This window comes from Zootoca vivipara, chromosome 4, assembly GCF_965207765.1.
Source record: "Zootoca vivipara chromosome 4, rZooViv2.hap1.1, whole genome shotgun sequence".
Taxonomy (NCBI): Eukaryota; Metazoa; Chordata; class Lepidosauria; order Squamata; family Lacertidae; genus Zootoca; species Zootoca vivipara.
The window spans coordinates 75,282,068-75,291,424 of record NC_142587.1 but is presented as its reverse complement, the minus strand read 5'-3'; the positions used below and the strand labels follow the sequence as shown (position 1 = coordinate 75,291,424).

General features: G+C 42.4%; 1 pseudogene; it reads left to right on the top strand.

Moving 5' to 3' along the window:
* Window positions 1–455: 455 nt before the first annotated feature.
* The window catches only part of LOC148686000 (uncharacterized), a 40,604-nt pseudogene continuing 31,702 nt past the window's right edge, over window positions 456–9,357 (top strand).

Genomic DNA, 9,357 nt, shown 5'->3' with positions numbered 1-9,357 from the left:
CACCGAGAAGGTCTTCTGCCTGGTTCCCTGTAACCTCTCTTCTCACAGTGAGGGAACTGGCAGAAGGCCCTTGGCGCTGGATCTCAGTATCCGGGCTGAATGATGCAGGTGGAGACGCTCCTTCAGGTATACACTTTCCCCTCACTCTGAGCTTTCACATGATGTAAAAGCCACTTATGGAACTATAGAGGACTATAGCACAAGTTTAGAGCTCATCTCCATGTTATTTGATTCCATTAAAAAATTGGCTTGTAAATAATATGGAAATGAGCGCTATACTCCACTGTAGTTCCATTATATCCCACTATAGTTCCAGAAGTGGTTTTTGCAGCTTTAATCTGCAAACAATATGTAATTAATGACTTTTAAAATATTGTTTTAGCATTTTCTTTACATTGAAATGAATGATGTGGAGCTGGTTATGCCACTAATTTATTTAAATTATGTAAAATAGCATGGACAACGAGGTGAATGACATAGTATTTGGTGGTATGTGAACCGCAATGGTTCACCCTAATTGTGATGAATACAGGCTGGAATGGAAATTGCTGCCTTCTTGTATCCCAATTCTCCTCCTCCACCACTCTCCCAAAGTCAAATAATCCCCCCCTCAAATACACTACTAGTAATTAGTGGGAGGAGGTGGTGACTTTAACATATTAAAAATGCATTATGGATGGACTGAACAATACAGAGCTATAACACTTCTGATATTATAAGGCCAACACTACAAACGGAATCTTTATTCTACTGCATTTTAAATAGCTTAGCTTTAAATAAGCAAGCTGTAGGGAAAATAGAATATAGTAGATATTGGTTGACGTAATCTACACAATATTAAAAGATAAAGTGGATCATATATCCCAATTTTTTATGAGACCCCAATTAACAGGCAGTTACATGTTCTAGCTGGTCCTGTTTTATTTTTCTCCAGATTTTTTTATTTAATCAAGAAAAGGGATTATATTGTTAATTTCCCAATAGCTGTTTAATAGACAAAATCCCACAGTATATCCTGTCATTCCATATAATTGGTTTATGAGTCTTGCTTAGCCTGGGTGTCATTTAGAAGGCTCTAGATACAAAACAATGTGTATTTTGTTGCCACATTTCTTTATCTACACGTGTGTGTGGTTCACAAATATTTAACCAAGAGTTATGGTGCACCACCTTTAAAAACTGGGTTTTCTGTAATGAAGACATGAACAACAGAATCCTGACAAAATGGAGCTTATATGGATGGGCAGTTCGCTGGTCCAGTAATTGGGCTGCACAGCTGCTCAGGATGGGCTTGGACTCCCTCTGAAGGAAATAGGTTCATTTTCTGGGGAGACTCCTAGATTCATCATTGTTACCAGGGCATAGGAGCCAACTCCTAGGGGCCGAGGTCCCTTTAAAGGTAAAGGTAAAGGTAAAGGTAAAGGTAAAGGGACCCCTGACCATTAGGTCCAGTCGTGACCGACTCTGGGGTTGCGCGCTCATCTCGCATTATTGGCCGAGGGAGCCGGCGTATAGCTTCCAGGTCATGTGGCCAGCATGACAAAGCCACTTCTGGCAAACCAGAGCAGCACATGGAAACGCCGTTTACCTTCCCGCTGTAGCGGTTCCTATTTATCTACTTGTATTTTGACGTGCTTTCGAACTGCTAGGTTGGCAGGAGCTGGGACCAAGCAACGGGAGCTCACCCCATCACAGGGATTCGAACCGCCGACCTTCTGATCAGCAAGCCCTAGGCTCAGTGGTTTGACCACAGCGCCACCTGGGTCCCCTGAGGTCCCTTTAGCTCCCCCAATAATATATTTAAGAGGGCTGCCCCCCTCAAGCTGGGCATGTCATGGAATTCTACTCAATATTGATCCAGAGCAGAACTCTCATGTGTAGTTAGCAGAGTAACAACATAAGCACATTGCAAGATTCCCCCAAAAATAGACCAGAGGCAATTGTATTTCATCCAGAGGAGCTTTACTGCTATTGAAGGCAAATGAGCATAATGGTCACAAATAAATATACAGTGATACCTCGACTTACGAAGACGATCCGTTCTGCAGCAGTCTTCATAAGTCGAAGTCTTTGGTTCTCGAAGTGCCCGTTCCGCGCATGCGTCGACCGCGCACGCCGCTTCTGCGCATGCACAGAAGGGGGGGCGGCGAAGGCGAAATGACTTCCGGGGTTGTCGACTTCGGAAGTCGAATCCTTCAGAAGTCGAGTTGTTCGGTTGCCGAGGTACCACTGTATTCAGGATTGGCACTGTCCATAAGAAATCCAGTTGTAGCAAACTTAATTTAATATCCAACAACTTATAGTAAGTCTAAACCTTAACACTATGTACAGAACACCACACCAGAAGAAAAAGAGATAGAAAAATAAAGTGAAAATGCCCTGCTTAATAGGACATTGCCATTCAAATGGTGTGTGAGTGCCACACCCTGTGATTGATTATGCAGGGTGGGGCTTACCTGCCCCTCCCATATTATATTCAAGTTGGCACCCCTGTACTGTGGGCTAATGTGACTTCAGTGTCTCTGAATGCCCATTAGGAACTTTCCTTCGTGCGCCAACTATGACCATTCCTGGATGGGGAAAGTCCTGCCCTGGTGGTCCATGCATTGGTAAACTCATGGTGTGCAATAGGAGGTGGTACCATTGCAGCTGATTCAGAAGTTGCAGGTGGTGCAAAATGCAGCTGCTGGAGTGCGTTAGTGTGGCAATGAACTTTACTTAGCTACAAAGCCAAGTTCAAGGTTTTGTTGTTGACATATCTAGTGGCTGACCCTGTGTGCCCTTTCTGCTTCAGAGTCCTTGCCCTCATCCCCTGAAGACATGGAATCCAATTCCAGGTTCATGACACAAATCACGTAGGTATGACTTCATTGCATTATGAACCAATTAGATCGTGGGATAGGTGGGTATTCTGGAGCTTTCAGAATAGGGGGCGGGAACCCTCAAATGGTCTATGTTAATGGAGGCCAGCCAGTGTACACTTGCCTTCTTGCCCTGTGTGATCAAGCATTTGCTTAGTATACCCAAAGGTGGATTTAGGGGAGCACTGGCTCAGTTACACTGGGCATGGAGCCTCGGGGGTGCTACAGGGAGCTCCTCAATGATTATGTAGAATTGAAGGTGTGCAGCAGCAGGGCACCAAATTTTGGCATTGCACACAGCACCGCTGAAAATTAAGACCCCCAAGAACCACCACCAGTATATCTCTTTCAGGCAAAATGAACATTTTGGAGCCAAAATATTGGATGAAATACTAAAAATGGCGGTGGGTTTTAGGCTTGTTGGATACATCCGATTTCTATATCTGTGTCATGCTAAGAAGTGCTGGGGGATTCTGTCTTGGGAAAATAATATGACCTGCATTTTATAAGTCACAGTAGAAGGAGAGAAACATTCCTCTCGTCATTTATTATAGTGTGTGTGTGTGTGTGTGTGTGTGTGTGTGTGTGTGTGTGTTTAAAACAAACAAACAAACAAACAAACAAAGCAGGGATGTTTTTTTATTAAACAGCTATTAAGCAGGCATAATTACAATATATTATAGCTTAAAATTTAGCAAATAAACCTTGTGTCTCTCAATGGTCAGAACATTTCCCCATAAAAGTGCTAGATTCTTCCCACTCCACATCAACCCCCCCAAAGACAACCTTTATATATTTATTTTCCACAAGTATCTTGGAATTTTCCTAGTTGAGCTTCCAATAATATAAGCAACACTCATTTTTTTATGATGTTCATCTTATCCCATAAAGGCAAGGCTAAGAGAGCTATCTATTCAGATCTGCCTTCACAGCTGAGTAATTGAAAGATCCACATTCTTTTATCTGTGTTTTTTTAACTTGTTTAGGAAATAAATACTTAGATAATGAAAGGCAGTCATATGCTGCTTGAAATAGCTATCAGACACATTCATTTTTTGAACAGCTGAGAAGGAAAGGATGTTTTATATTTAGCCTAATTTATCTTCTATCCCGAAATAGTTACTAAAGGTGTTTACTAAAACGAACACATTGGTATAAAATGAAATGCTCATGAAACAAATATAAGAATGCCATTCACAAGCTAATGGATCAAGGGTAAGGTTTAGTAATGATGGGGAAAATAGAAAACACACTTTTGCTCTTTTATGTAAATTAAATTATGGTAAAAATCATAATTCAAAACTAACTGGTTCACTTCCAATTTTCTGCAGTTTCAGAAATGGCTTGAGGCAGAGGCTGTATATTAAATGTAGGGGGTTTGTGTGCTAGGAAATGTTCTCCTGGGTTGGTTCATTGGACTCACATTGTTTTCATGCACAGAACTTTCGCACATGGAGTGCCTGGTTCTCTGGCAGGGTGATGATATGAGTGCACAGGATTCTCTCTGCAAGCACAGTATTGTACAAGACAATTCCAGATGATCTCTGGACAAAAGCCAGCTCACAAAGCAGTTCAGATGTAGGTTTCATACTGAAGGAAGTAGGATCACACACACACACACACACACACACACACACACACACACACCTACCTTTCCACATGATGCACAAGGTGAAAACCATAGGTGCACATCCATACATTAGTTACATCTCAACTGGACTCCTGCACTGCACCCTATGTGGGTCTGCCCTTGGGGGGGAAAATATCTGAAAAAATGATTGAAATTCTGCCCCTAAAAGATTGATCAAGACAAAGTGTTGGAATGATGTGCTCCTTCCCCTCTTCATTGGATCAGCTGCAGTGCAATTCAAGGGGCTGGGTATTACCTACAAAGTGCTAAACAACTTGGGATACTGAACTTGAAGAACTATCTCTTATGCTTATTCTGCTTGCCCTTTAAGATCAGAAGCTGCTCCTGCCTTGCATCCTGTGTGCCAAAGCCTTATGGTGCAAGATAGGTGGCGACTTTCTCTATGGGGGTACCCCGTATTTGGTTAGGCTTCCCCCCTCTTTATTTGTGATCCACCAGCAATTGAAAGCGTTCCATTTTAAGCAAGATTTGATCATGCTGCTACTTAATACATTAATTGCGAGTGTTGCTCTTTGTGTCCTCATTTTGTTTTGTTTTTGCTCACTGCTGCAATCTTTAGTTCCATCATTTATGTTTCAGTGATGGGAACACTGCTCTTTTTATATTTCTAAGATGCTTTGAGCAACTTCTTTGTGGAGGGAAAATATTTAAAAATACACAAATCACATGTTTTAGTGTGAGTGAGGCTTCCGTGCATATGCATTTTGCATTGCCGATCTTATATAAATAGTGTTTTATTTCCTTGTATAAGATGTTCAGTGCTGAGCTGAAATGCCTGCTTTATTAAAATTCTTGCACTGAAACTTTCAAATGATGCTGGACGGTTTTACTGAATCAGGAGGCTAGTTATGTGAAAAATCAATTTTTAAGGCTGTTTCATGCAAACAGTTTCCCAGCTTCAAAGTCCTTCAAAGCATGCACCTGGGGAAGCTACTGCATTTGTGGACAAGGAGACCCTGAGCCAGTTGTTAAGGGAGACAACTAACTCTGGTCCCTTTGCTCAGAATCCACAAGATTCCTCTTGCAAAAGCTGCCAAACTCCCCCTAGTTTAGGAATTGCATTAGTTTCCTCCTCTTCATGGGCTGCCTGTTTCCATTAAGTCCTTCATGTTAGGGATAACTTGGAGGGATCAAAAATATGACTGCTAATAAAGGTATATAAAAAAGGTAAAGGACCCCTGGACAGTTAAGTCCAGTCAAAAGTAATTCTGGGTTTGTGGCGCTCATCTCACTTTCAGGCCAACGGAGCAAGCATTTGTCCACAGACAACTTTCTGGGTCTTAGCATGACTAAGCCGCTTCTGACGCAACAGGACACCATGATGGAAGTCAGAGCACATGGAAACACTGTTTACCTTCCCACCACTGTGGTACCTATTTATCTGCTTTCAAACTGCTAGGTTGGCAGGAGCTGGGACAGAGCAATGGGAGCTCACCCCGTTGCGGGGATTTGAACCGCCGACCCCTTCCGACCGGCAAGCCCAAGAGGCTCAGTGGTTTAGACCACAGCGCCACCCACTGATACAGTATGACAATGCTTATATATACTGTACATATGTCTGTAGTGCCACCCCATTTGGAATACTGCATAATGTGCAGTTCTGGTTGCCACATTTCAAAAAGGATATTGTAGACCTGGAAAAGGTGCAGAGAAGAGCCAAAGTAACCAGTAAGATAATATCATACTGAAACCATGCGCTTCTGTACTCCAAGTGATCACAAACCCATGTATTATTTCTGTTTTAATACATTGCTATATCATACACACAGAGACACGGGTGGCGCTGTGGTCTAAAACACTGAGCCTCTTGGGCTTGCCAATCAGAAGGTCAGTGGTTTGAATCCCCGCGATGGTCTGAGCTCCCGTTGCTCGGTCCCAGCTCCTGCCAACCTAGCAGTTCAAAAGCACGTCAAAGTGCAAGTATCATAGAATCATAGAATCATAGAGTTGGAAGAGACCACAAGGGCCATCCAGTCCAATCCCCTGCCAAGCAGGAAACACCATCAAAGCATTCTTGACATATGCCTGTCAAGCCTCTGCTTAAAGACCTCCAAAGAAGGAGACTCCACCACACTCCTTGGCAGCAAATTCCACTGCCGAACAGCTCTTACTGTCAGGAAGTTCTTCCTAATGTTTAGGTGGAATCTTCTTTCTTGTAGTTTGAATCCATTGCTCCGTGTCCACTTCTCTGGAGCAGCAGAAAACAATCTTTCTCCCTCCTCTATATGACATCCTTTCATATATTTGAACATGGCTATCATATCACCCCTTAACCTTCTCTTCTCCAGGTTAAACATACCCAGCTCCCTAAGCCGTTCCTCATAAGGCATCGTTTCCAGGCCTTTGACCATTTTGGTTGCCCTCCTCTGGACACGTTCCAGTTTGTCAGTATCCTTCTTGAACTGTGGTGCCCAGAACTGGACACAGTACTCCAGGTGAGGTCTGACCAGAGCAGAATACAGTGGTACTATTACTTCCCTAGATCTAGATGCTATACTCCTATTGATGCAGCCCAGAATTGCATTGGCTTTTTTAGCTGCTGCATCACACTGCTGACTCATGTCAAGTCTGTGGTCTACCAAGACTCCTAGGTCCTTTTCACATGTACTGCTCTCAAGCCAGGTGTCACCCATCCTGTATTTGTGCCTTTCATTTTTTTTTGCCCAAGTGTAGTACTTTACATTTCTCCTTGTTAAAATTCATCTTGTTTGCTTTGGCCCAATTGTCTAATCTGTTAAGGTCATTTTGAAGTGTGATCCTGTCCTTTGGGGTATTAGCCACCCCTCCCAATTTGGTGTCGTCTGCAAACTTGCTCAGGATGCCCTCAAGCCCATCATCCAAGTCATTGATAAAGATGTTGAATAAGACTGGGCCCAAGACAGAACCCTGTGGCACCCCACTAGTCACTACTCTCCAGGATGAGGAGGAGCCATTGATGAGCACCCTTTGGGTTCGGTCAGTAAGCCAGTTACCAGTAAATAGGTACCACTCTGGCGGGAAGGTAAATGGCGTTCCTGTGTGCTGCTCTAGTTTCGCCAGAAGCAGCTTAGTCATCCTGGCCACATGACCCAGAAGCTGTCTGCGAATGTTGGCTCCCTCGGCCAGTAAAGCGAGATGAGCGCCGCAACTCCAGAGTTGTTTGCGACTGGACTTAACTGTCAGGGGTCCTTTACTTATATCATACACAGAGGCCTCTTGATGGGCTACATAAGTGTTGGGAGATATTCAGGGGCATAGTATCTGTGGTGGAAGCAGGAATAAAGGGACTTTAGAGATACATCAGAAAACCAGCTCAGAGCAGGACACATTACAAGGAGTGAGAAAGGGGCACAGGAGAGCCGGGGTGGATTGTGGGTAGTGCCAGGAACCACATAGATAACAAACAGGGTGATAGCACAGCAGGCATACTTATGTTTGCAAAATATTTATTAAGTTATATGATAAAAAATTTGAATATGCATTTCTTTCATTTGTATATTACCCATTATCCAAAGTGATCACATATATACTTTCCACCTAGCATGGTCTGGAAACAGAGACCTGCCCATTCCAGAAACTGTTACTTGTGACAAACAAACTGCAATTTCTTCTCGTGTAAATAGAAGGCAAATATTGGGCAAGATGGACAGTTAGGTTTCAGAACAAGGTTCCGTCCCCAGAAAGACAACCTTTATGAGTATTTACTAGTTCTTGTTTGTACAGTAGATATTTCTACAGTTATCAGCACAAAACCAAGCAAATGAAAAATAATGTACAGTTCCTATGTTCCTTGCAATGAATCATTTAGAGAAAATATCCTTCGCCCCATGCTTCCCCTACCTCAGAGAATTCCAGCAGGTGATCAATAGTTAACAAATGCTATATCTCTAATGAAATAGCATTAGTTTTTCCCGTTTGGGTCCAAAAAGTTGTTTTGTTCGTTTGTAGCAATAAAAAGAAACCCACCATCACGTTGTTTCTTCATTCTTTTCTCGCATCGTCTTCATGTGAAATATTGCTTTCAAAGGAACTCTTTTAAGTAGCTACAGTGCAGAACTCCAACGTCCAAATGCCAAGAAGATTGATATCTAATGCAATAAAGCGAACCCCTCCCCTCCCCCCCCCACCGTCACCAAGGCCTTATTTCCCACAGCAAACTCTAATATCATCTGAGGGGACCCTTCTCAATAAGCCACTTGTGCAAACCTTTCTGAAAGATGACGGATGGCTACTAGGTTTGCATTGTGGCTTTCCCAGTCATGGAATTACCTTCCTGAAAAGAGCTGCAAAAACTTGAACAGGTGAGTTTAGCTAAATATTTTTCAATAGTCCTTTTAATGGTCATTTGTTTAACAAGTGAGAGCCATTCCATTCTGTTCTCCCTTGGGGAATATTAAAATTTTTCATAATATTTGTGATTCTCTGTTGTTCTTGCTCTCTTTTTTCTTCTATAATAGTAGTAGTAGTAGTAGTAATATTTAGGCTGGGGTTTAAAATATTCATTTGAAACAAAAATGTTTTTATTAAATTGTCTTAATCGTACACTACTTCAATATCACAAAGTTGAAAAGCAGTGTATACATTCCACAAATAAAGAATGAGTAATCAACCAGTGTTTTCCCATCCATCTGGTGACTCTGAGCACTTCGCCGCTGGAGCTGTGTTTTTCTGAAAGTGTTTATTTGAGCTCTGCTCAACATAGCGGCTGCTACACAGCTACTGAAACCATGAAGGCCACAGAGCCAGTCACACATTTGATCCCTGTAGATGACAAACTTCCACAGGAATTTCACCATACAATAATAAAAACTGTGAATTGGCTTTTACAATATCCTGAGAGGAAAGCAAAGCAGCGTTTTCCTTTAA